Source organism: Photinus pyralis, unplaced genomic scaffold (assembly GCF_008802855.1).
Source record: "Photinus pyralis isolate 1611_PpyrPB1 unplaced genomic scaffold, Ppyr1.3 Ppyr1.4_LG7, whole genome shotgun sequence".
Classification (NCBI taxonomy): domain Eukaryota; kingdom Metazoa; phylum Arthropoda; class Insecta; order Coleoptera; family Lampyridae; genus Photinus; species Photinus pyralis.
The window spans coordinates 8,276,640-8,304,584 of NW_022170738.1; the positions used below are offsets into that span (position 1 = coordinate 8,276,640).

Below are 27,945 nucleotides of genomic sequence, written 5' to 3' on the forward strand. Positions count from 1 at the left end.
TCTATGTCTACTTTTAAATGATAAAAAATCTTCTGAAGGACGCCTAACTTTATGCAACCAAAATAACTACGGCGATGTGGGCATGGTCGGCGTTGTGTCCCTTGCACACTTGTCGACGATGTGGGCACGGTCGGCGTAGTGTCCCTAGTCGGCGTTGTGGGCATTCGGCGAAGTGTCCCGGCCCCCTGTGGAGCGTACTAATTGTACCGCTGTTTGCTCTTCAAGAACATAAGATATCGCATTCAATTTATTTGTTAATTTCAGTACCTACATATTTTCCTATTATTTATGCGAACCCTATGGAGTAATGGTCAAGGTTGGTGCGCGGATGCGATGGTGAACTGCCCTTCCTTCTGAAGCGGGCTAGACGTTTAATGATCGTACTTCTAATCGAGCATACTATAAGTAAGCGAAGCCCTTATGGCATTGTCATTTCAGAGTATTGCAAGCTCTGCGACTTGGGAGTTTTCTTTTGTTTTCAGATTTATGGAAAAATCCGGGATCTGAGCTCACATCTCTGGATGGAATCAATTTAAAGCAAAGTAAGGGTTGCCTTTTTTATGTTTGCCAGTCTTTATTTTGGAACTTAAATTGACTTGTACTCTTATTAATTTGCTCGTATCTTCTCAATTTCATACGGGGAGAGATAAGCTAGAAATTGAGTGGCGCTTAACCTTGATAAGTGCAACGAAGACTCCGAAGATTATTTTACCCAGAACGCACTTTCGCGATGCAAGTTTCTCAAGCTCCTGAGCTAGTTGACCGTTTATGCGGCTGGTTTGGGAGAATGCTGCGCCAACTCAACACCCGTTGTACATCCAGATCACAGTTGAGTACTCTTGTTCTTGTTCGTTTAAGTGGTGTTGGGCTTGTGATGCGGTTAATTTGACGCTGATCCCCAACCCTAGACGGCACCTCTCAAGAAATAGTTTCAGCTTGTGCTATTGAAGTCGTTCTTTAGGTCCAAATGATCCTCAGAGATTTCTTTTGTCTTGTTCTGAGGTCCAAATCATCTTCCCATGTGTGAGTTGCCGGCGCGTTTCGTAGTCCAAATGACATTACGCAGAAGTGGTGGTAAGTTCCGTGGTGAGGGCGCGTGAGTTTCCGGTCATTAGCATCAAACTTGAGCATTGAACATATTTTCGTTGCGCTCAGTGCGTAGCGTCTCGTAGATTAACGGTAATATACAACTTTCAGTACAAAACCTGACCTTGCAGTTCTTCATTTTGAATAGTACGATGGAAACGAGCAGCTACAGTTAAAATACGGCTGATAACATTGCTTTCTGCTCCCCCTTCTTCTATTGCAAATATCGATATGGATAGAGGCGTGAGGACGCATTTTTGACCATGAGGAAGGTCTCTGACGTTTCCATGGTGTGCGTATTGGCCGGGGAATGTTGAGGCGCTGCGAGTTTCAATGTGGCCCAGTGGGAGCGTTATCGCGTATCATCGCGTCGACGTCGTTGTGCAGGTAATTTGAATGCTTCCAGCCAGTTGTCGCCGTGGTTTGCATGCATGATAGATATTTTCTGTCATTTGCTCTGAATGAAGGTATAGGCCGCCCTCGCTCCGGTTTTAGTAGTAAGGAGGGAAGCTCCGATTCTTTTCTTTGCTCCCCGTTTCAGTATTATGCCAGTTGGTATTACGCGATTTTCCTCTTGGCTTTTCCGCGGTTCTCGTTTGCTAAAAAACTGTCGGGGTCTTTCAGTTGGTCCACCGCCAAGTTAGCTCCTAAATATGCCCATCCTTTAAGAGTTTGTAGTGCATCCACTACGTGGTCGATGGTGTTTATGATGGCCATGGAGGAGCAGTTGTTTCCGCGTGCACCACGACAAGCGTTGTCGGTTTCGACAGGATACTCCAGCAATGCACTGGGGGCGATGGCGGATGTGGCAATTTCCAACAAAAGTTGGTTGACAATTTCCAGATTTGAAATGTTTTAATATTTGAAATGTTTATGTTCGTGTATGGGTACAAAGTTATGAGTTTCGTTCAAGACCAAAAGACAACGGTGTCGCTTCAAGTGACGTTTGTACTATAATCGGCCCTGATCGGTAGCTGAAGGAAAAGTCGAGGGTACTGTCGATATGGTACTTACTTGATACTCAATTGTTAATTCCAATCTAATATTCTTGCACATTTTTAATAGTATTACGAGTATGTTATGACGTTTATTTTTCAAGAGGTTTACGTTTGCGACACGAGCGAGCTTTCGAGTGAGTGGAACAAGTCACCCTAGTGAATAAGAGTGTGTTTTACATATAGGCTAGTCAAATTAGCTTTAAAGGTAGTATAAACTGGATGTTGTAATTTCACTCAACGAAACCAAGCGTATCCGATGTAAAAAATCCGCTGAACCAGAAAATCATAGTCCCCCTGGCGGAAACGCCCGGAACATATTGTTAATAACAAAAAACGAAGACAACATGAGAAAATGTGGTTTTTTTGCATTTGACTTCGAATATCTCGTTAACTATTGCTCTGAGGGAAAGAATGAATAGAAATGAAAAAAATATGGCATTGTACTGTTATGATTTCCAAAGGTTGCGAGAATTGCAAAATCTGTGAATTACACACACACAAACAACAATTATTTCATATTGTCATTTGGAGTGACGTCATCAACTTTTTTTAATAGAACGCCCTGTATTATATTGGTTACTATTCTTGCAAATTAGTAACTTGAAACTAGAAATAATATACAGGGGTACTTCTTACCAATAAAATGTAGTAATAAAAGTTGTGGTATAGTAGCAGTATTTCTTTCCCATTTGTAATATAGTACAGTTCACTAAAAGAGACAGAATGATGATGGGGAACGCAAGAGAGAATACAGCATCTCTTTTTAATGAGACCTATCCGAATCGTAAGTGTATTACCATTGTATATATTTTGCTATTACTCAGTCGGCTGTCAACAAAACTTTAAGGTGTTTTAGAGAACCTATTCCTTAAATTTGTTCTAATTTTGCAACAAACGATTAACATTTAAATATGTCAAAAACATGTGTACAGGGTGGCCAACTAAGAATGCGAGGTACTGTATCTGAGAATCTATCCATCGTAGAGGCTTGCGGTAAAAAAATTTATTACTAAAACGGCCACGAGTAAAACCTGGAAAATATTTTTAAGTTTCTGAAATGACCGCTAGGAGGCGTAACTGCAATCTGGAATCTAAAAAAGTGATCGGCTGAGCCGATTTAAACAAACTCGGGTTAGTTAAAAAGAGTTATTCTTCAGCTACATACAAATATTATACTATTTGAAGTTTTGTTAGTTTCACATATCACCGCTTGAGGACTTTTTTCGACATTTCGACAGAAACAGGTTAATTTTCTCAAAAAAATTAAATACATTGGTTCGACTTTTTTTTTCATGAAAAAGTATCTAAATGATGCCTAAACAAGCTCGCGAAAACAGCATCTCGATATCTTGAGATATATGTATATATATATTTTTATATCGTGATGGCCAGCATTTCGAGCATTTACGGCGGCATTAAAAGTTTCCATTTTTAAATAGATGCACCATAGGGCCACAAATTATATAATAAAAATAATTCTGGAAATATTAGCTTAAAAAAATAAAATTTGGAGGGGATAACATTTTCTTTTGCCTAAATTTTAGGTTAGGAACAAGATATCGAAATGCGGTTTTCGCGAGCTTGTTTACGCATCATTTAGCTACTTTTTCATGAACAAAAAATCAAACCAACGCATTTAATATTTTTGAGAAAATTAACCATTTCTGTGGGAATGTCGAAAAAAGCCCTCAAGCGGCGATATGTGAAACTAACAAAACTTCAAATATTATAATATCTGTAGCCGAAGAATAACTCCTTTCAATTAACCCGAGTTTGTTAAAATCGGCTCAGTGGTTTCGAAGATACAGAGTGTTCTTTACGGAAACCTTTGAATACCCCCCACCACTTCATTTTTAGAGATACAGGAAAAATATATATATTTATTTACCAATTTTGGCAGGAAAACAGTAAAACACGTTAACTTGATGCATATAGGAACTAAATTTTGTCTTGTTCCTGCCATACTTCCTATTTGGTTATCTTTATCTTTATTATTCTCTACCAATTTCATTGGAAAAACTTGATGCACATTAGCTAAATTTTATCATACTCTCATTTTGGTTAAGCTGGTAGAGCATTTATTCATTAATGTCGTCGAGGAAACTGCAAAATGCATTGCTCCCTACACATGTACTTTAATGAGTTTATCTCTTTACGTGCATTTGTTTCAGGACAACTCTAAAGTAAAATGGTGAAAATTAATGTACAAATCGAATTTTTCTGCAAAATATCTTTCTGATGGTAACGCCATATTATTAATTAAAGTATCTTCACCAATAGTGATCGAATCCAATATCGGCGAACATAAAAGGCACATCAATTATCGCGCAACCCTCGTACCTACCTAATTACCCTAAGCCCCTTGATACAAAGTAGATAAAAGGTAATTATCTTGTTTACAAACAACTTTTTATTTCTCGCACTCCGCTAATTGTTCTTTAAGAGTTTTTTTGTCCCCCTCTGAACTTCACAATAATTACTTGTTGTAATTAAGAAACCTCAGTCGACCGCCGCTTTCCGCTTTGTAAGGAAGTGGGGTGGGTGGCAGAAACTACTTACCGACCCGAGCACATCCGTCGAAATGAAACACAAAGTCAACCCCTTCATTATTATCTTGAAAGTCGCTATACAAATGCATGAAATTTTTCACGCCTACACCTAGAAGGAATTTATACTGCGAGAATTCTTTAGGGGCGTAACTTTGCGAGTGATAAACTGCGCTAAGCAAAGGTATATTTCACAAGGCAAACATGCAGAAGTGAAAAAATCTGGATGGTAAATAAGATACCGAACGAACCAGAAGCACCCTCTTTCTTATATATACACTGTAGATTTGAATTCTATTTAAAGCGCCCCTGCTTCAACAAAATATTCGGGGTTGTGAAATATAAACTCGGCCAATCGCGATGAGGTTATTTAATTTAAAGTTGAATTTGCGGGAGATTAAGATTAAAATGGAATTTTCACTAGGCAAATTTTTGCCTGAAACTGAATTCCTGTTGATTTTAGTGCATTTATTTGCAAAGTGCATTAGCGGTAATGTAAATAATGTTGTTTGGGATGTCTGTGAAATATTGAAATGGGAATTTTGCCGTTTCTCGGATATTTGTGCCCGGCACGTGCTACTTGACGACTGTATAAATATGTTAAGCTCTTAATCCGCATGGGTATCTCAAATAATTAATGTAACAGTATTGCACAATTCCACGAGGGGGACAGTGTAATGGTAAGAGGAGATGGGGACGTTCCATAAATAATTATTATTTGTGTAAACAACGCTCCGTATAGTTAATCCTTGTGAATAGGATAGTAAGTTTTACACCGCTGAATTGGTATAGGTAGCGTGGACCCGAAGTTCTAGTATTTATTCAAACCCCAAAGGTGTGGGGAATTAAAATTGGATTAAAAATACGGGAAGGTAGAAATGGACAATGAAAATATCACTTGAGGCGAGATAACAATCAATCGTAAAAACATGTTTCCCCCATTCTGGGTAATGCAAACCTGATGGAAAGCCAATGTGATGCTCCTCTTTGTTTTTATGGAATTTAGTAGCTGTCTGATTTTTCCACAACGAAAGTTAGCGATTTATTATTTATCGTTATTCGTTCTGATTCGATTCTTGCAATGCACTTTATCGGTAGTTCGTAACTCCCTTCCTTTCAATTCGATGTAGATAATGTAAGTTGCTATTCTATAGGTATCTTGTAATAATAATAATTTTTTCTCCAACCACCTGAATAAGACGCTATTTTGTGACAGTGTTCGGTACGTAAAATTGACGTTTTGCGGATTAATCGTTTTCACCATGGCAACTGTACAAAAAGTAGATACTTTTGGTCCTAGTACCAAAAAGAAATTGACCTTGAAAGTTGACCAATTAAAAAATTACAATCACGGAGATATGTCACATTGACATCGTTTTACATTGCAGGTTATAAGATATTTCTATACATACAAATCAAATCTTTTTGCATATAAATGCAAATAATGATGTCACCTATACGTATGTACATGTATTGAAAATGATTTACGCTCGCTATTTTTATTTAAACCATGTGTAACGTAATTTACATATTCGATGAACGTAATTTTAATACGTATACAACCCGCCGTCGCGCGTAACGCCATCTACTTCAGACCCCTTGCACTATTATCTGTCATTTTGAATTCAAAATTTTGAAAAAGTTTATTGCAATTAATTTTAATTAAAAAAACTGTGGTAAGTTTTTTATTTCAATACAAAATATAACAATATTAATTGTGTATACAATAAAATGACTGAAACTGATAGCGACATGGATTGCACTCCGCCAGAGATTATAGAAACGGCAGAACATGCTACCTCAAGATTTGCTCCCTACAAAGTCGCGAGAGGTGAGAAGTAAGAAGTCAGAACGAATAGGTTATAAGTTAACCTAAAAACTAGAGTGGCATGACACGTGAGGACAAGAAAGCAGAAGTTCTTATACTAGTAGTGAAACTGTGACTGAATCTAAATTCGAATATAATTTGAAGTAAAGGGGGTTGGAGAAAAAATTTTATGTTTTATTCGTACAAAAAATGCGTTTTCGGGACTCGGAAGGTTGCTGGACTCCGCTAACGCGTCGTCCAGCAACTATCTTCCTCGTCCCGAAAACTGACATTTTTTGTACTAATGAAACAAATAACTATATTGGTATAAGTTTCTAAGCGAACATTAGTATTATTTAAAAAAAACATCTAAATGGCACATTTCATGTGATACGCTGAACGTTACATTTTGGGGTGGAGAAATACTCGATCGTTTTATTTGGTTTGTACTTCTGGTCTAGCTAAACTTTACTAAAAGACTGATACAAATTCCTTGGTAAAATGGATCTGTTTCGAACCTGATAATTTAAAATGGTCTCGTCCGCCTTTAACCATTAATCAGTAGCTAGGAGCAAATGAATACCTATAAAAAATAACAATGTTGATGTTGTGTAATCAACGTCTCGTAGGCTTTATTTTGGGATAAACACAAAAAGTAATGACAGGACATCCTGTATATGAGAATATTTCAATTTTATTAAATTTAAATCTGGGGAATTATTTACGAACTAAGCATAGAGTTAGTTCGCTTCATTTGAATTGGTTATCTCAGTTTTCTTTTAGAATTGTTTTTAAAAATAATAATAATAATAATAATAATAATAATAATAATAATAATCGTATTCAACCCAAACGCAAAGCCAAAGAAACACTTACACAATAAACTCTATTTAATAAAATTACAGGAATTATTATAATGATATTTTTGTTTTGTTTTCTTCTTTCCTGATAGCGTTGACTATTGTGGCCATTAATAGCTATGTTGGTAAGTATGAATTACATACTATCCGTAGATTTCCAATGCGAGTGTGTGAATATTTTTTTTTTTTTTTTTTCTTTAGAACCCTACATAACTTCACCAGACACAGACACTAATCGTTACTTGATTTTAATCCGTGCGATTAGTTAACCAGGCTAGACCTGAGTTCTCACAAGAAACACCGACCATAATAATAATAATAATAATGATTTATTCCCTACTTCTGTACAAACCAATTAACTAACAGTATAAATAAAATTATAAAATAAACAGAAGATACCTATTACAGGTGTCGGGAAGAAAATAGAGCGTTTATACAATAACTAAAAAATAATAATTTTTTTTTCCTTAATAATGTGAATAGAAATAGAAATAATATGGATGATGAAATGTTAACTAAGAATTGGTATCATGAAAGCTATAGAACTCTTTTAATGAGTAAAATTCCTGCGATTTTAACCATAATTTCAGGCTGCGTTTAAATTTGGTTAATGATTGCTTAGATGTTATGCAGTCAGGCAGGTGATTGAAGATTTTGATGCCTATATAGGAAGGGCAATTTTGTAAAAGCGATAGGTGTACTTTTGGAAGTCTTAATTGAGTATTTGACCTTGTAGGATAATCATGGACGTCGGACGATTTAGTGAGAGATTGTTTGTTTTTGAAAATGATAATAGATATTTTATAGATATAAAGGCTCGTTGAGGAAAATATATTTAGCGATTTAAATCTTTCTCTGCAAGTGTCGCGTTTGCCTATATACAGCAAAGTTCTAACTGCTTGTTTTTGTAACTTAAACGCGGCATTAGCATGAACACTATTTCCCCAAAATTCTAACCCATATGCAAGCAAACTTTCAAATGCAGAGTAATATACAATCTTCGCCGTTGCTGCTCCTAAACTGTCTCTTACCTTCCTGATTTGGTAAACAGCCTTTGCTAGTTTTGGACCTAAATTAGTGACATGTGATGACCACGATAAATTTTCATCTATCGTAACACCTAAGAATTTTGTGTTATCCACAGATTTAATTATCTGATTTCCAACATTTAAATGGAAGTCGAACTGTTGTGCTTTAGAAGTTTTAAACAAAATCGCAAAGCATTTATCGAAATTGAGAATTAGTTTATGACGGTACATCCACTTTTGTATTTCAGACACCTTATTTGCAGCATAATCATGCAGAGTATTAAGACACGTGCCCTGAAAGGCAATAGAAGTATCGTCCGCAAACAATGTTAAATTTATGTCTGGAAATGAAGTCATTAAGTCATTTATATAAATTAGAAATAAAATGGGACCCAGCACGCTGCCTTGTGGGACACCTCTTTGAACGAAATTCTTATCGGAGTGCATTTTGTGAAATATACCTTTCTCTGATAATGTGGTGATTTCTGTAAACTGTTGCCTATTACATAGGTAAGATTGAAACCACGAAGCAGCTATACCTCTGATGCCGCAGTTGGAAAGTTTCTCTAACATGATATTATGGTCAACACAATCAAACGCCTTGGAAAGGTCACAAAAAATGCCTAAAACGAATTGTTTTTCCGCCATAGCTTTAACTATGTTCTCCATAAAATTCCAAATCGCTATTGAGGTGTTCTTATTTTGCTGGAAACCGTATTGATTATTTGCAATTAAGTTATGAGATTGAAGATAGCGTAGTAACCGTGCTTTCATGGCCTTCTCCATGATTTTTGATATGACAGACAGCAGTGAAATTGGCCTGTAATTGTTCAAGTTTCCTTTACTACCTTTTTTGTGGAGAGGAATGATCTCAGCAATTTTTAGACGCGTTGGGAAGATTCCATTAGAAAAAGAAGAATTTATAATTTCAGTTAACGGGTACTTTAGCAAATCCCGATTTTCTTTAATTAAACTAATTAATTGCGTAATCCTTGCTTAAATGTTATTGTTTATTTAGATTTGTGAATTTAATTATTGTAAAACGTGAAATTGCGATAAGGAGTTTATAAATTTAATTAACGGACGTGTTCGTATCTTTGTTAGAATAATGTATTTTACGATTTGTGAGTTATTTCAGCGAATGTGGGGACACGGGACGCGTTCCTCTGAAGCTGTGATTATCTAATCTGGATGTGATTGATTTGAAAAATCCCGAAGAACGAGTTTATTTCATAGTGGAAGTTGTGTTTATTTAAATACTGGATACAACGAGTAAACGCGGCTGCTGCTACACGTGTCACGACGGTTGTAAAGCGTGCATTATGTATACGATACATTCTCGGGCTGTTGAAGACGCAGTTTCGTCGGTTTCAAGTATATAGGAGAAGTTAGGCAATCTTAAAAGTCAAAAGTCAGGTGAAATAGTAAAATTTTGTAGAAAGTTTTAAAAACGGATTCTCCATATTATGTGAGTAAAGAAAACAGTTGCATACTTAGGTAGTAAAAGTTAAAAGTGTCCGAGCAGCCACCGAAAATCTTTTTCATCTTATCTATCAAGCTAATTCGAGTCATTCATTGAGTTCAGTTTAATAAAGAAAAAGTGAAGTTTCCTGAAGTTGTCAGCGAGCGTTTTTGTTTCTTTGATAAGTGCGCTTGAATATCGCAAACCTATCACGACCAGATTTTTCGGATTATTAAAAAAACTGTAAGTAATTTTAAGATTTTTTAAATTTTATTTATAGACCGTCTGCGTGCGGGGTATTATGTCCAAACAAACTTTGTAAGCTTTCCTTTCTTTCAATAGATGTTGTTTTAAATTTGTTTCATGTGTATCGGAATACATTTTTGCCATCGTCAGTCAAGTAATTGTGTGTATCCTTTGTGCGACTCAGATAAGGTTTTTGTGTCAGATGTTTCTATTCGTATTCAAGGTTTATGTTTAATAAATTCTTTGGAATTTACGGAAGTTGATCGAGGTCACCGAGTCTCTCAAATTGAGAAGTTTTAAGTCAGTATTAAGATTTTTCTTTATAGCAGATGCCGTTTCAATTTTAATTTGCTTTGAGCTAGCTAGATAGGGGTTTTGTGAGTGGTGTGGTGCCCGCACGCCACTGCACACAGCAATAAAATTTGGATTAATCGATCAATTTCGGCCTTGTACAGCCCTTAAAAAATATTGTAAGTGGCCACGTTCTGTTTTACTATGTTAAACAAACCCTTTAATAAGCAATAGAAACATATGTAATATCTGGTTTTTTTACACACAACTGCAAAACTTTTTTACTCAGTTAAAAGATATACGCAACTTAATATTGATTTTAAATGGAAAACCTGCTACCTTTTCCTAACCGAGTTCATTTCTTTTACAAAAACCAAAGCGCGGATCCTTACTGCATTGGACCCCCATAAATATTTTTAAATAACCATACTGTATATACCGCTCAAACTTTAAGTATTCCATACTGTATATTATGGCTCATGAAAAGTTACCAGTTTCCCGTTTAGATAGATAGCTGCTGCGCTCCCACCCACCGGAGGTCTCGTCCACTTGATAACGTTGTTATTACAATATTACGTTTGTAGCAACACGAACGGTAAGATACATCTCCTAACAAAAAAAAACCTTAATAAATATAATTTCAGCATTTTTCACGATGTGGTATTACTAGGTATGACATGAGGCAGGGTATGGAACCAATTATTACATGGAAAATATGAAAGTAAAATAGAAGAGGATGATGAAGCTTTTAATAGTTTGTTACAAAAATATAATCAATTTGTATAATAAATATATTAATTTTTTTATCATTTATACCTGAAACTCTTCAAACTATTGCATCCGATGTAAGATGTAACGCATTCTCCATTATAATTGTAAATTCAACACATCTAGCATTACATTTTCTGTATGTAGGTATTAATTATATGCATTAAATTAAAATAAAATGGTTATTACACCTAATTAATAAGCGTCTTATCATAGCTGCTATAAATAAACACTATCGCGAGATTGCAGCTTCCCATCCTAATTATAATAGCAACTAAATTTCGCTCGCTGTTACTCTATACCTATAGCAGGTAGGGTTAGCTGCCGCTCCTACGAAATAGCTCATACGGCCTAGGGGTATCTAACGCCACCCCATACGGATACGCTCTACGCCCTGTAATCGCGCGGCGCGCCCCCATTCTAACAATACTTTAACTGCTAAACGTTCATATCTCAAAGCCCCGCCTAGCTCAGATGAATAAAGCGGTAGATTCGTAATTCGCGTATCGACGGTTCAAATCCTCGACGCGGCGCCTTTTTTTCAGGCAAATACAAGCTATGACGCGTTTCCTGGGCCAGAAACGCCGGAAGCAAAACAGCCAAAATGTGACGTCACAAAATGGGCGACTCACGCGCTCCCATTGGCTCATACGTGACCACGTGACCGAAATACTCGATTCTGATTGGTGTGATGTCACTTCCTGGTCCCGTAGGTACATTTCTCATCTACTGAGTACAAAATGATTAGACGTAGACTTTAAAGGGTATTTCTAATTACTTTCTTTCAGTCACAACTCCAATCGGTCAAAATCCTTACAGTAACACGTTCCGTACTGAATACACATACAAAAATACACTTTACCTTAACCTTAAGGCATCTACAACTACTCCCTTGAGTCAGTGATTGCTTCGACACCAATTTTACGCAATTCCAAAGCGTATCTGACCTTTATAACATGCACTTCCACACTGTTTGACAGATACTTGTGTAATGCCTTTTTCAAAAATTGCTCGTCGATGAGTCCCTACTCTTTCTTAATTCCTGATTTATTGGTTTTGGTCGATGTAAGAGAAATTAAGATTGTGTTATCGCCCGATAGACGGTCACCAATAACTTTTCTCATGGGATTACCGGTCACGACGCATCCGGTAACCAAAATATAAATCGCCAAATCCAATTATTTAAAAATTTGAAAATAACAAATTTTGTAGAAAACAACCCTCTAAGTGGCTCGCTGGGACTAAAAACCAGACTGGTAGCGACGAAGGTCGGCGCTGCACATCAACCTCCTTAAGTCAAAGTATTAGCGATCGTGGCGATGACTGCGTTTAACTGAGGTGCAGTGTCGACGACGGTGCCTCTCGGATACAGGGCGACCCCCGAATAGTGGCTCCTTTCCTGCGGGCTCTGCCCATATGAGCCCGAATTTCCGCATTACTCCCTTTCTGGGCTCCTCGTCAGAGGGGACCAACAAGCCGGGCCTCAAAATGGGTCCGGTTACGGAACAGGCTCCTCTAAAGAGGAGGCTCGAACGCAGTGCCTTATTCAAGGACCTGGTGGTGGGCCAGCTTCTATTCGAAAAATAGTACTGGCGCACAGAAGGCGCTGACCAGACCAGGAAGCGTCGACTCGAGAGTAAAATCTTGGATCAAGTGGATCCCGCGCCAAAGCCTAAGACTGTGTGTGGGTCGTTCGCTCAGGAGACAGCCCGAAATTAGGGACCAAGCGTTTCAGATCAGATAGAAGCACTTCAGAGTCTGCCTGAGAAGGAGCCCAGCGTTTGATGGGCTGACTCTTCGGGGTCAGTGAAATATTTATTTGGGATTCCCGCCTGACCTGGAAATGGCACATTGACCGAATAAGCAAAAATGCCACTGCATGTCTTTGGACATGTAGAAGGGCTTTTGGTTCAATCCTCGAGCATCGCCTGTGTGGAAGTAACACGAGCCATGAAAATCACGCCATGGAGTCACTTCTGGGATTAGAACCTTCATCCTTAGCTGTAGAGGCAGAGGCCCGGAAGGGTTCCATACGCCTACGAGTGGAAGGATCGAGGCAGCCTTGGGCACGGGCGGATCTTGGAAGAAACCCTCAAGTCCGATCTCCTCTTTGCAAGAAGGGTTGTGATCGGGGCTGTAATACTAAGACCAAAGAGATATAAAAGTCGTTCTCTCAGATAGGTAGCAGTGGCCGAACTCAGATCGCCCGTTCCTCAAACCTTAGGTTCTCGTCTATCTGGTTTACCTACAGACGGGTTCCTAACGGAAAGGGGCATGGGTAAGGGTAATAAGTATATATACATATGCAGTGACAGTCGGGCGGCGCTGAGGGCCCTGTCAGCAGACAGATTCCTATCGGCTACGACGCTTGATTGCAGGCGAACTCTAGATACATTAGATGATAAGTTTGGTCTGGGTGCCAGCTCACTGCGGTGTAGGGGGCAACGAATAGGCGGACGAACTGGTCCCGCAGGGCAGTGCGGTTGGGTCTTCGTTGGGTCCGAACCTACCCTAAAATTTGCTCCCTCCGTTGTTAGGACCAGGATTAAAAACTGAGCGCTCAGTCTGTTCCAGAACCAGTGGCAACAAGTTACTCAACCCAGACAGTCCAGGACCACTGAGTGTTCTAAGCTTCTAAAACTAAATAGAAGCCAGATTAGGAAGATCACCAGTGTCCTCACGCGGCACTGCATGGTCAACTATCACCTGCATAACATTGGGTTTGCAGGGCAACCCACGTGCACGTTCTGTGGGGTGGGAAATGAAACGATCGAGCGTGTGGTCTGTCACTGTGGCGCATTGTTCAGAGACAGACATTAACTCGTTAGAGCCGGCTATCTGGAACCGGGGAGGGTGAAGCAACTTAGGCTAAACAGGGTCCTATCCTTTATTGAGAAGAGCGGGCAACAAAGTCACAACCAACATGGTACATTTGTGTACCATTACATGTATGTGCCGAGGGGCAAGACACATCGACAAGCTGCTCTAAATTTTTGCTCAATGTTATTAAAATCACTTGGCTACTTATCAGTTAATGTATTTTTAGTTTGCGCGCATCATTAATATTTGAATTTAAAATGTTGTTTTACAGTCCTACGTCTAACGTCCACTAAGTATTTATTTTAAAACTGTTCTCGTAGATAAAGTGTCTGCTACCACATATTTCATTGTGCATATGCCTTATCTCACGCGCCATCACAAGTCTGTTGAAAATGATCAGCTTAATATCCCTATCCTTCACTTGTTAATCTCGCTAAAGCAATTTCTAAGCGCGCGAGCTTTTAAGAAATTGACTTTACCAGCAACTCTTTACCGCGTTTATTGATCGTATGCATACAATTTCTCCCGCACTCTTCCCAATTGTTACATTACTTCTGTTCGTCGAAAAAAAAGAACGTGCTCAGAATAAAATCGATATCAGAAGACAGCTCGTCCTTGTAAAAGCTCTTATGCTTTATACGAAGAGATATAGATAGAACCCATTGAATTGAAAATTGCTTGCCTCTTTTTATTTAAATATCGCTTCGACAGTCTGAATTTCTCAGCATGCCCTAATTTTCATTACATGCATGATTGGTTATTTCGATCGGCCGTCCTGCTCGTCGGAATTGTGTTATTTGGCATGAGGGTGGTTCGATTAAGCGCCCTGCCTGCATTGTGTCCGTTTAATCTGGATCAAGGTGACGCGTATTACAATTTCCTGTTTGTTTTATTTGTACGCCTTTCACGCATTAATATCATCATAATTATTATTACCTACAACCGATAAAATTACTATGAATACTATTATTACGTTTCTAATATGTGGGGCGATACGATCTAATTACATTAACCTTTTCAATTAACTTTGTTATTTGTTCTGTTTTTTTTTAAGATTTGTTAAAGATTGTCGTGTAATAAAAATTAAATGTTAACGTGCAGAAAATGTTGAATGCTGCCAAAAAACCTTAGTTGGCAACACTAAATGTAGCAGGGGAAATACCTGATTTGCGCGTTTCTGTCATGTATTAATAAATAAATCATGTTTACTGCGTTATAATTAGCAAATTATTCAAAAGGTAATGGACCCAGGTTTTCGGAAATTGAAACGTTAAAAACACGTCGTCATAATCTGTGATTGGTGCTATAATAGTAATCATGAGGGATTCTCAAAAATGGCGGTCAATTAGGTACATGTCGCTCGTGCCGAAGCTGCTAGGACGGGAAAATTATGACGACTGGGCTTTTGTTGTTGAAAATATTTTCGTTCTCGAAGGATTTTCGAAGTGCAACTCGGGCACATGGGAAGACATTGAATTGCTTACATTAGACACATCTTTATACATTCACCTAAAAGATGCCAAAACAGCAAAAGAGGTGTGGGATAAATTAAAAAGCATGAACGACGATTCAGGATTCACGAGGAAGAAAGGTTCATACCAATGCTAATGGCAGTAGAACAAGTATTACCATGACTACAGAATCTATCAAATCCAAATTATTGGATATGCAGCTAGATGATGGTGGCCACGTGGAAGCGAGAAAACAACTGGTGCATTTGCAGCTAAATTAAATACCAAGAAACCTCGAAGCGCTACCAAAACAGAAAAGAAAATATTGATGTGCTTTAAGTGCAAGCCCGCAGGTCACTTTATGAATAAATGCCTATTCATCTCATAGCTCTATGATTAATTGCAGAATATTCGTTCACGCAAAGTGCAAGAAATTACGCTTGCGAATAAAGTGACAGTTCTCGTTGTTCGTTATTATTCAATAAAAAATGGTACTGTGGCCAGCGAGTTGAGAGAAAACAAGGGTTGACCGTTGTGCAGTGTCTGCGGGGCGAAAAAACAAAAACTAAGGGTTCAGAATAGTCATTTTCAGATTTCATGAATTTAAGAATTTTTCAATTACATTTAAAAGTGAGACTAGTAGTTTACACCATTAAAGTGTGGGTCGATGCATATTTCTGTATTTCAAACGTCCCGTTGAATGTACTCTTCGTTTACGTAACTGGCTGAATGTGCCTTTAGCGTGTTAGGAGAGTTGGTACAATTGGGTTGGGGGAAATATCACTTTTGCTTTTGTCGTTGAAATAACTGGTTCTTATTTTGGGAAGATGTGGAAATCGCATGTTGCAAATTAAGAAACCTCAAGCAAAAAGTGTCTAAATTATTTATCTAAGCGTATTTACGCCAATGGGTCATTGTTCTATCTTTTCGAGGTAAAGTTATTTTCACAGGATTCTTTATTTGGTTGACACGTTCCATTTTAGATTGTGCCATATGTTTTAATTTAATTGCCTATATTTCTTCTACCTATATGGCAATCCGAAACCCATTTTTAATGGGGTACGTAAAATTGAATTATGATTTTGGTCTGATATTGGGATTGTAGATTTTTGGATGTATTTTTTGTGTACGTTACGAGCATTGGGGTGGTCGTATTAAACAAGTACCACGTTGTGGATGAAATCCCATCATATTGATACCTGCCTGTCAGCTAGAACCGATCTAAAACTTTGGATCTATGATTGAAGAATTGCTACGCAAATGTTTATCTCAAACACCGGGAAATGCAAACGTGTCTTTAGTTCGCACCTATTTGCTTTAAAAACGTCACTCCTACTTTCCCTTGCGCTCGTTTTTTAAAGCTTCATCAACGACTCTTTCCTTTAAGTTTCCATCATTTCAGTCAGTTTCTTGAGCCACCCTCCTCTCGCGCCTTCTTGAGACTGTTTCTTCACGGCAACGCGACTTCTTTCTTCAAGCTGTCCTTTTTTATGTGTGCTATTCGTGTCTTCCTCTAACAGTACTATTTTGTAGGTTATAGTTCACCTCATTTCTTTAATTGGCGACTTCTCAAACCTTTCTCTATCCCTTCTTCAGTTCTCCTTCATTTTTGTTTGACTCCATTTCTACGATTAGTTCATTATCCTTCACGGCTAATTTACGCCTACATCCTGCGCAACTTTCTTCGTCATGCCTCTTTCCTTTACTATTCCTTTCATGATGTCGCATGCTTTCAAATCACTTCCTTTCCATTCCATATCCACATTTATTCCAGCACGCCTTCTTTCTTCTGTTGGCATTTCATGCCTTTTTAATTCCTCCTTTATACTCATGCTCATTTCGCAAACATTTACATTTACCCCTCTCTTCTTCTCTATTTTTCACTATCCTTCGTTTATGCCCACGCTGCTCTTTTTCGCATCTTCTTCTTTACAACCTTTCCCTTCACATTTTCCCCTTTCATGCTTGCATGGTGCATTTCCACATTTTCTTCAAGGGTCCATCGAGCTCAAAGGGCGTTTCTCATTATATTATTATTTGGGGTGTAAGGTTCCAGTACACACTTGGCATAAGTGACGGTATGCCGCCTTACATTCTACACACTTATCTGATCTCATTTACTAGCGACATTAAACAGTGGCTATATCTAATATATAAAAATCTCTTGCGGTGGTGTATGTGGTAGAACTCCTCCGAAACGTCTCGAAATACTTTTATGAAATTTTTGTATGTATTTATGCTAGGTATGAGAATATGTGGTAAAGTGTATTTCATACAATTTCTGTGGAGGATGTCAAATTAGCAAGAGTTCGTTCCGTTTTTCGAGATCAAACAGAGTGGAAAAGACCTAAGCAGAAAAAAACGAGGGGAAGGGAAATCTTTCTACCGATAAAGACGTATTTAAGATAAAGAAAACACCCTTGGATTCACTTTTGGGAGGTTTCTGTACTCATCTTTCGGCAATCAGTGAGATTTTTTTGTGCTTGGATATTTCTGATTTTATGTGCATTACCTTTTTGTCGTTACGTTCTTCACACTCCGTTATCACCGATTCGTACGGACAATTGGTTGCCGATTAAAATTATGCTTTTGTTTAGTTAACGTAAATTGAATGATTGGTTCTTATTAAGTGTTAATCAGGATTTTTCTATTCGAGTTACCTGATTAGTGTAGACATGGCTACCGCATCAATATTTATGTGACTCACCTATTTACTATCCTTCTTGTTTATTTTGATTGTGTTTTATGCGTTACAGATAAGGCAGATAAACGCTCTTCTGAGCTCAAAAGGCCGTTACGATCAGAGTTTCAACGCGTGATTTTATAGTTAAATATTTCCCCGTACGCGTTCGTAATTTCTCAATTTTGATTTAAATATTATAACCAAATATGCGCGCGAATGCGGGTTTTCCAATAAAATTTTACGTTTAAATGTATATCGGCATATTTGATCTTATTTTTGGGCATTTGCATAAAAGTTGTTATAACGAAAAAATGACAGACGCCATATTCGCTGATTATAAGAGATACGTGGAAAAATTTAAAACGATATTCTTCTAGTATAATTACTGATGGTAAAGGTTCCATAAATTAATATACTGTGAGGGAACGAGATAGTAGAAACAGCCTGAACAACGGTTATACGATGCCTTCGATGATTCGTACAAAGCGGCACATGTGTTAAGTACACAGGTAATGAATATACGTATAAAATGTTGGTACTCACTGCTTACTCAGCTTATCGACCTTCTTTATCAATATTTAAAGTCTATATCTTTTTCATCACCATCATCGTCAATCATGTTTATTACAAAAATATCTATTGCGACATTTATTAAATTCTCCCTGTGCCGGTATATATCCTCTATCTTCTTGCCATCATCATTATTTCCTTAGCCCTTTTGGTATATGTTGCCATGTGGAGTTCTAAACATCTTGAATTTTGAATGTTGTGTTTAATTTTGCAACTTTATTTTTAACAAACGCGCATATCAGTTCTATAAGGTTGAAGAATAAGATATTGTCGATTCGAGTATAAAATTTTTGAAGAACTCACAAATAAGTTTTCGAAATTTCTGATTACAAATTTCTAATTATTAATGCAGCGCAAATAAAATTATTCTTAACCCTTCTAATCTGAACTAGCCTGGAAGCACAAGTACGGAAGGTAGGTCCGAACGCACTAACAGCGAAAGAAGCAGAAGTTTGCAAGAATTTAATAAATAGAACCACGAACCCGACGTCTTTATCAATACTTCTAATTCCCGTCACTACTTACTATCTCGTTGCTATTAAAAAAAATATGCCTGCTTTGATCATGCAGAAGTACGCCACTGACCACACATTTGAAGTATGTAGATTGGCAGCAACGCTTTTGGATATCATAGAAATAATTATTTATAATTTCATTTTTTTAGCGCAGTTTTTAAGAATAAAAAAAAAGTGCAATTTTTTGCGTTTTGTCCGTCCATCCGTCCGTCCGGACCCACTTCTACCGTTTTGAACTACTTCTGGTGGAATGGTCCTAGAGTCCTGGAATTTTTGCAGTAGGTAGCCTATACCTTGAAGGTGTGCCAGACGGCCATCAAATTTCGCTGTCTAAAAGGCCCCCCCCCCACGAATTATTTCCTGAAATGCTGTTTTTGAAAGTAAAACATGCATAACTTTTACATACGACAACCAATTGGTCTCAGATTTTGTATACGCATGCCTTTAGTGGTGCCAAGTACAAACTACTGCTCTTCTTTCTGTCCTCTTATCAAAGTACGGGGTGGAGGGGGAGGGGGGGGGTGTGGAACTAGTTTTATCCTTCATGGTACTCTAATGAAAGGTCTCAACGTAAGGAATTAATTTATACTAACCATAGTCTTCCTCTTCGATCCCTTTGTCAAAGGAAAGTACCTACAAAGGGCGATTGGGACGTCTGGAAGAAATATAACCATTGGGCATTTAAATAAAATTTGATACAGAGCCACTTCGAATAAAAGAAAATTTAACATCAGTTTCAAAATTTGGTTTTGCGCATGCGCAGTCCTAACTTTCTTATTTATAGAGAGATTTAAATGAAATTTGATACATAGCCACTTGGAATAAAAGCAAATGTAGCGCCATTTTCCAAATTTGGTTTTGTGTTGGATGTGCAGTGCCCACTTTCTTATTTATGGAAGAAATTTCGTAGGGGTGTTTAAAAAAAATGCGCTTTACCTGCACAAGGATTGTGCACAATTTATACTTGTTCTATAATAGATTCGTTAAGAATTCTGCTACTTAACAAAAACGTATAAAATCATTTTTTCGTAAAGAAAGTTCAGTACCGTAATTAATGATATCGGTTGAAAAGTACCCCAAATTTCATTCAAATCGCCACTTCCGGACCCGCCAACAAATTTTCTTTCGCTTTTTTCCCTCTCGCGGTCCCGTCGGTCTCTAAAACCGTTAACAATAAAATATACAGGGTGTACCGCATTTGGAAATAAAAAAGTTACGGTAATTTCTAACTAAACCGAAAGTCGAAAAAGGAAGCCATTATAATTAATCTTTGTTAACGGAGTTTAAACGACCGTTCCGGGACTTGTTATCTACCCTGTCTATGTGATAAGGACCGTAGTTTCAATAATAACATAGTTAGTAATAGTCAAGGTAATAGTCATTTTTTTTTCTTCGATATGCGTCGATTGTGAGCTAGAGAGGCGCGGAATTGGGGTAATATCCATTTCCCAAATAAAAACACGTTGCGTTCGATTTCTGGAATGTAGAATCGAGCAAAATATGGTGATAGAGGTTTACGAAGTGTAAGCAAGCTCCTTGAAAGTTCTTCTGCGTCTCTAAATTTTTCCTTTAAAACCCTTATTGAAATTCTCACAAAAACATACTGACAAGACAAGAATGCAAATACATCCACAAATATGATTCATCTCACTCGAGTGGTTTTCGTAGAAACTGTTTACTCTCATTCTCGGAATTTAGAAACTCAATTTTCCCGAATGACGTTATTGAGGGTTGGGTTACTTTCAAAGGCATTTGCAGACAAAAATTAAATTTATGGGGAGTGTAATAGCGCAAATAAATATCTCATAGATTAAACTTGATCGGCCCTGCCTGGAATATTTAGAGCTTCTTAGCGAAGTGCGTGGAGGAATAAAATCGTCTCCTCAAAGGTTGGTATCAAGCAATTCTTTCGAACTTTTACAAAAAAATTCGCACTTAAAATGAAAAGGGATAAAAAGCGGAGCGTTATACGACTTGTTTGGTAATGCCGTTATAATCTGGGATTCTCATTCCGCTCTTACACTATTCTTTTATGAGCGTCTCCCTATTTTATGGCACTAATTGGATTATGAAGGTTAGACCTTAATCGCTGTCCACCACGCTTAACATTATGATTTAACGTCTCGGAGTTGTGGACAAAAAAAAAAAAATGTAATTGTAAATAATTTACGTACAGGGTAGTTATGTCATAAGAGTGGTACATAGAGGGCGCTATAATTCAAATTTGCTCCTCTTAATAAATTAGTATCTTGGAAATTAACAATAAAATGTATCGAATTGTAAGCTTTCGCATATTTCCATCACTATCACAACTGCTTCAAAACGTCTCAAAGCTTAAAACATCCGTTACTGACTTAATTAATCATTGTCATTGACACAAATGTCAACAACTCAAGTGATGCTCAAAAGAGAGTGTACGTGTTAGTTGTAGCCGAAGTTTCACTTCTGAAAGTTGTTTATATACCTTAAAAATGGTGCATCGTAAACAATCTTGTTTGACACTCCATAAAAGTTGACAAAGTGTCTTTACAATTCCCATTTGATTCACAAGTTACAAATTACATTTTCAAGATATATGCTCGAGAAAATTGATAATCTTTGAGAACGGCCCCTTAACTTTAATATCTTCTTCATGTTATTGTTATTTAGGAATGTACAGGGTGTTGCTAAATATGATGTAAATACGGAAGGGGCTAATTCTTTTCCTTATTTTATATCTAAAAGTTTATATATTTTTCGTTACAGATCTACAGGGTGTTATAGTTCTACCGTACACCTTAAAATTTATAAACAACAAAAATATATAATTTTCAATGCCAACTGTCAAAACTAATGCAAGCAAGATATGATCTGAATAAACCTAGGGCCTACGGGAAAATGTTATAAATTATACTTTCATTTAGCTACCTACTGAAAATGGATTTTTACTTTTTTTCTTGATAACGGTCGCAAATACGAAACAAGTGCAAATTGTGCACAACCCTTGTGCAGGTAAAGCGCATTTTTTTTAAATCCCTACGAAATTTCTTCCATAAATAATAAAGTTGGCACTGCACATCCTACACAAAACCAAATTTGGAAATGGCTCTACATTTGCTATTATTCCAAGTGGCTATGTATCAAATTTCATTCAAATCCTTCCATAAATAATAAAGTTGGGACTGCGCATGCGTAAAACCAAATTTTGAAACTGGCGTTATATTTGCTTTTATTCACGGATCTCGAAAAAGAGTCGCACTGGAAGGTTAAAGTTTCTACAAACCAATTTATTTCGATGAGACTTTTCATTAGAATACCGTGAAGGGTAGAACATGTGTTTACCCCCCCACCCATTCTCTAAAGTTTAACTTGGCACCACTAAAGGCATGCGTGTGCAAAATCTGACACCAATTGGTTGTCGTATGTAAAAGTTATACACGGGGGGAGGGGGGGGCCTTTTAGACAGCGAAATTTCATGGCCGTCTGGCACACCTTCAAGGTGTAGGCTATCTACTGCAAAACATTCCAGGACTCTAGGACCATTCCCCTAGAAGTAGATCAAAACGGTAGAAGTGGGTCCGGACGGGTGGACGGACGGACGGACAAAGGGCAAGAATAGCACATTTTTTTTAATCCTTAAACAATGCGCTAAACATTACAAGAAATAGTATATGGTATATACTGTTTCTAGTATAATTTATACCTTCACCTTCACCTAATTACTCTCCAAGTATCGGATATTTCTCTTTAAAGGGCATAACTTTCGTCTTTTTGACTGACACATTTTGTTTTTTGTAGTTTTGTTTAGTCATCTGCAAACGGTAATGTATTTATTGTAGGCTGGAACCAGTCTTGTTCGGTACCACCCAAGATGAAGATTACTGACCATCTACCAGACGGCCCTAACCCACCCGGTGGAAACGGACATCCAAAAAATAGGTTTAAATTTTGAAATAAGTTTCAGAATTTGTAATAGACCGATAAAATAAGATTAATTAAACTCTTTGTCTTTACTTGGATTTCCTGACCACGTTGCTTTACAATTGGAACATAGCCCTGAGCATCACCCCGATCAAAATACCCAATCTAAATGGGATGTGCCGCTACGGGATCTTGAACAATATTTTGCTCGGGGTTATATCCCAATTGAAAAGCCAGACAATTAGAAACTCCAACTCGTTTTCTGCCTTGAATTTACCAATTTTAGTGATCACTCTGTAGATGAGCACCATGTATCTAGAAGCGTTTCAAGTTGGTCGCTTCGTTACGAAAAGTGTGTCGAAAAAGCATTTGTGTTGGTTCTAGAAGTTGAAGATAACTTAAACAAAAGTCGTAATTAATTCGCCGTTTGCAATCGTTCCCGTCAAGATATTTCAATTATCTTTGTTGCGTCTTAAAGCTCTTGACATTTAGAAGATTTAGAATTAATATTTTACAATTTCAGATCCGTGAAGTTATTATTAGCCGGTTTTAGTTTCCTATGGTAATTTAAAAAGAGCATTAAAACTTCAAGTCCATGTAGGTTTACGATTAAATGAGATGCAGTAAACAGGATCCGATTAACTCGTGAGAGGTTTCAAAGAAGCACTCTTAATTAATTTAAACGTTAAGACCAAAGGGAAAGTGTTGTTTAGGGGGGATCTTTTGCTTTTGACATTTTGATAGTTACATTCGTAAGTACCGTATTAATTTTGATATTTTCCGTAATCAGTTGCATAAATCCCTCATTATTTTCTAAGAGTTTATGCGATTATAGTGCATCCTTTCGTGGGTGAATACTTTTGGTGAATTTTAAAATACGTAAGTACAGAACCTTTTTTGTTTGGTTAGGACGCTTTTGCTTTCTTTCTTCTCTGAAAAATTTGAAATGAATAATTTGCCATTTTTTAAGAGTGGTGTTGCTCTTTTGGCCACCTTAACTCTATTTCCTAAGGATTCATCTGATTTTGATTAAATTTGAGTTATGATGCATTGAAAGCTAAATAAGACTACGAATGCGTCCTTTTGGCACCTTAACGCCATCTTCACCAAGGGCAAGCCTTAATTACAGTACTTCAAAATCCCAGGACACGGCCTTGCACCTCAAAACAAGATTACTTCTTAGTCACGTAATTCTTTGCCGGGGAACGACCTTGTACCATAAAACAAGGTCGCTCCTTAGTTCAGATTCCAATACCACGACCATGGTCTTGAATCCAAGACCACGACCTTGGCACAAAATCCAAGGGTTTGTGCAAATGAAATTTTATATGTATGGAATTCGTGTGAAGAAGCGCATTTTTTAAAATCATTGAAGTTATTTTATAGGATCTGAGAATTTTTTTAATTTTGAGTAGATAGAATTAGAAAAATTGTTAAATTGTCATTTCAATGTTAGTTATTTATTATAAATTTAGTCAGTAATTGTTTAATTCACTCTTTATTTCTTGTTTAAAGCTCATAAATAAGGGAATATATATTCGAAAATTATTTGGTTTTACGACAAACAATGCCACGTGCGAGATAAACAACGCATGTGATTATCAGTTCGAGCGACGGACCAGAGTTCCGAGTATCGCCTGAAAACAACGATATGGAATTTACGGATGGAGGTGGTTGTTCTTTTAAATAGGAAATACGAAGAATAAACGCTGATGTTTACGAGACGATTGTTAAAGAGCATTTGCCATTATTGCGTAAATATCCAAAGCAATTAATTTTTACTTACCACCGTCTTTTTTTCTCGCGTAATATGGAGATTCGTTTTAATTCCGCATATCCAAAAAGCGGACGAGACTTATCGACCGGGGAACGAGGAACTTCAAATCCGATTATCTTGAAATTGCAGCGTCATAGAAATAGAAAAAAGTCGAATATCTCCAGAACGGGGCGATGGTAATATGGCAAATCCTTAAGTGGGAATATCTCGTACACACAAGAGGGTACTTACAAAGCGAAAATGCAATATAGCGTATAGTTTGATTGTGTCACAGATGGCATTTAAGTGTTTGTGTCTAAAGAAAGCTTCTCCACTCCAGTTTTTGTCAATCCTTGTCAACGTTGCCCTCCTAGTAGTATTTGTAACCGGACGTATACGGAAATTTGTACAGTTTAGTAAAAATACATTATCTAAATACAGATCTTGTGTGTGTGGATATTAAAAGGGAATTGCGTATTTCATGTTGGCTTCTTTTTACTTAACCTTAAGCGTAATATTTATTCTGCGTTACCTACGTATTATATTAAAATAAGAGCAAAGAGAACCGAGTTAAATTCGTCTATGGGAACCGAATGTTGAATGACAAAAAGCTTAAAATATCGCGTTAAACCGTCCACTGGGTGGATCACGAACATAGAAATTAAGTCAAGAGCGAGCCATCATTTTCATTCAAGCACCGCCGCTCTCCAGGCGAACATTTTCGCAGCATTTCCAAGATGAAAACAAGAAAGTTGAAAATTTCCACGGCGGAAAATGTACTAGGATTCTGTATCCGGTCCGTGCAGAGCAGCTGGAGGTCAATTTGAAATCTACATAGAAGAAACGGTCTCAAACACGGTTTACATAGCCGGTCCGGAAAGAAGGTGGCTAGAACGCATATAGAACTCCTGGTGAACAATGAATATAGATATTTATAAGTAGAAGAATAAATGGTAATATCCGTTACATATCTAAAAACTTTACGATACTATTTTGGTAAAACATTGTAGTTTATCTGCACAATTTACACTTGTTTTAAATGGGAAACCCCTTCTTTCTACCACTGGCAGTTTGTAGTTCCATTAAAAAATCTGCACGTACTTGCGGAGTATGTCTTGCAGAGTTTGACTTATAAAAGGCAGGTATTCCATTTGAACTTCCCTTAAAACTGAAAGTGGTATATAAGACTGAATCCTACAGTTATCCTTCCTGTTGCAATAAATAAATTAAGTAGGGAATTCCCAGGTCATAATTCACATTCGAAAGCGACGCAAACGCAAAAATCACTCATCTTATGAACAGTGGGGAAGAATTTTATTTCACAGGAAACTTACACTGAACCGTAAAATTTTCATGACTGTAAGTAACCCATCAAAAAAGAAATAAAATATACGGAAAGCTTACGCAGCCAGCTTAAAAAGTTTAAGATCGTAATGATCGTTGGTATTGCACATAATTTTGCATCAACTTTTACGAGTAGGTACATTTTGCACTTGAAGGGGGTTTATCGCACTTCAAACTTCAGACATTGTTAACATTCCTGAATAAATTATTCCCGTATCGTGTAGGTTACCGTCAAATTTAACTCTAAACCGCTCGACATTTTGATGCAATCTCTCTTGTTTCACTTTTCCACGGAAATAAACATGACACCCCTTAAAAATCACCAAAACCAATCTGACGTATTAATACGTATTTAAACGACGTAATTACAAAAATCCGTACGATAGCGTTAGTGCCTTAGAATGCAATTAAACGAAATATTTCGTGCGTGCGCCGCCATCGTAAAACCGTTTTGCAATGAGAAATTCAGTATTTCGAACTTTTGAGCTGTAGAAACTCTCAAACGGAATTTACAACGCGACGCTATGAATTATTGACAATCCTAAAATTAATTCACCTCAATTTATGGCACGCGCATTAGTCGGAATTCAATGTCTTCCGTATTCGGTTGGGTCAATCCTCAATATGCCGAATTACTCAAATACAGCTAGTACTCCACTACGTTACCTAAATCTAGATACGGTGAAAAGACGCCAAATTTGGAAATGCCACATCATAAATAACGAGCACGCGCGTTTTTATTGCCGTCATTCATGCCACGACCATATGAATTATTCGCGTCAAAGTTTAAATTTATTTGGCCAACGACTGCACATGATGTAGCAATTTGACGTTTCTAATGGAAGAAGTTAAATTTCGAAAGGAAAGTTTCCTCATTATTGATTTGTTACACTGTACGTTTTCACAGTTTCTTGGAAATCGTGAAGTTTTCCGTTCATTCCTTCATTTCCAAGAAATATTAGTTACGATTCTACTAACTACAAGATTGGTTTGTAATAGTTCACCAGTTTAAGTTAAGCTTTATTGTTGTCACCAAACCTTTACCGATTATATTCAGAGAGAGAGTTTGTTTATGCCTTCTTATTTTTCAATGATTCCACTGGAAATGTGCCTCAGTGGTAACATTATTTGTAACTGCCTAGAGTTCTTCCTAAAACAGTCAGTCAGTTCCCTCACAAAGATGAATTGCAAATACTATTCCAATAAACTGTTGCTCTATATCGGAAAATAAGTTTATGGATAATTCGTGGATAAAGGAATATTGTTAGGTTGTTTCCTTTGATAAAGTTTCTACAATGGCCTTCAAGAATTTACTCAATTATATATCTCAGGAGCAGTGTTTTTAGATGCTTCTTCATTTCATTTGGTGTTGTGTCAATACTTTACTATCTTCAATGCTTGTGAAACCCAAGTCTATGTCATATTTCAAGTTTTAGATTATAAACAATCGTCGAAGTACAAGCATCTTCATCGTCAACTTTTTTATATTTATATCACACAAAAATAAATACTCCTCATTTAATCGCCACGATTCAAAGCGGTGTTGTGGCACAACACGCGCATTAAAACAAGTACCACCTATTGCAGATGCGCTTCGCTATTTTTAATCCGTTAGTTACCTCCAGGCAATTCAATGACCTTTTCGATCTCGAATGAGAAAATCATTTTTTGTGTTCTCTCTCTACATGGGGCGTAATATCAAAATACGTCTCTTTCTTTGACTTACAGTCCATGCGCCGCGCGGCATAAGCGCAAGACATAATTGCGACAGCGTACAGTTTATTTAAGAAATATCCTTAAATTACGCCCCCTTT

General features: G+C 37.3%; 1 long non-coding RNA gene across 1 annotated transcript; it reads left to right on the forward strand.

The window, feature by feature from the left end:
* The first annotated feature begins 10,843 nt into the window (after positions 1-10,843).
* Positions 10,844-11,128, forward strand: LOC116175371. Its single transcript, XR_004146297.1, has 2 exons — positions 10,844-10,919; positions 10,969-11,128. It is a non-coding gene; the product is annotated as an uncharacterized LOC116175371 (long non-coding RNA).
* The last annotated feature ends 16,817 nt before the right edge of the window (positions 11,129-27,945 follow it).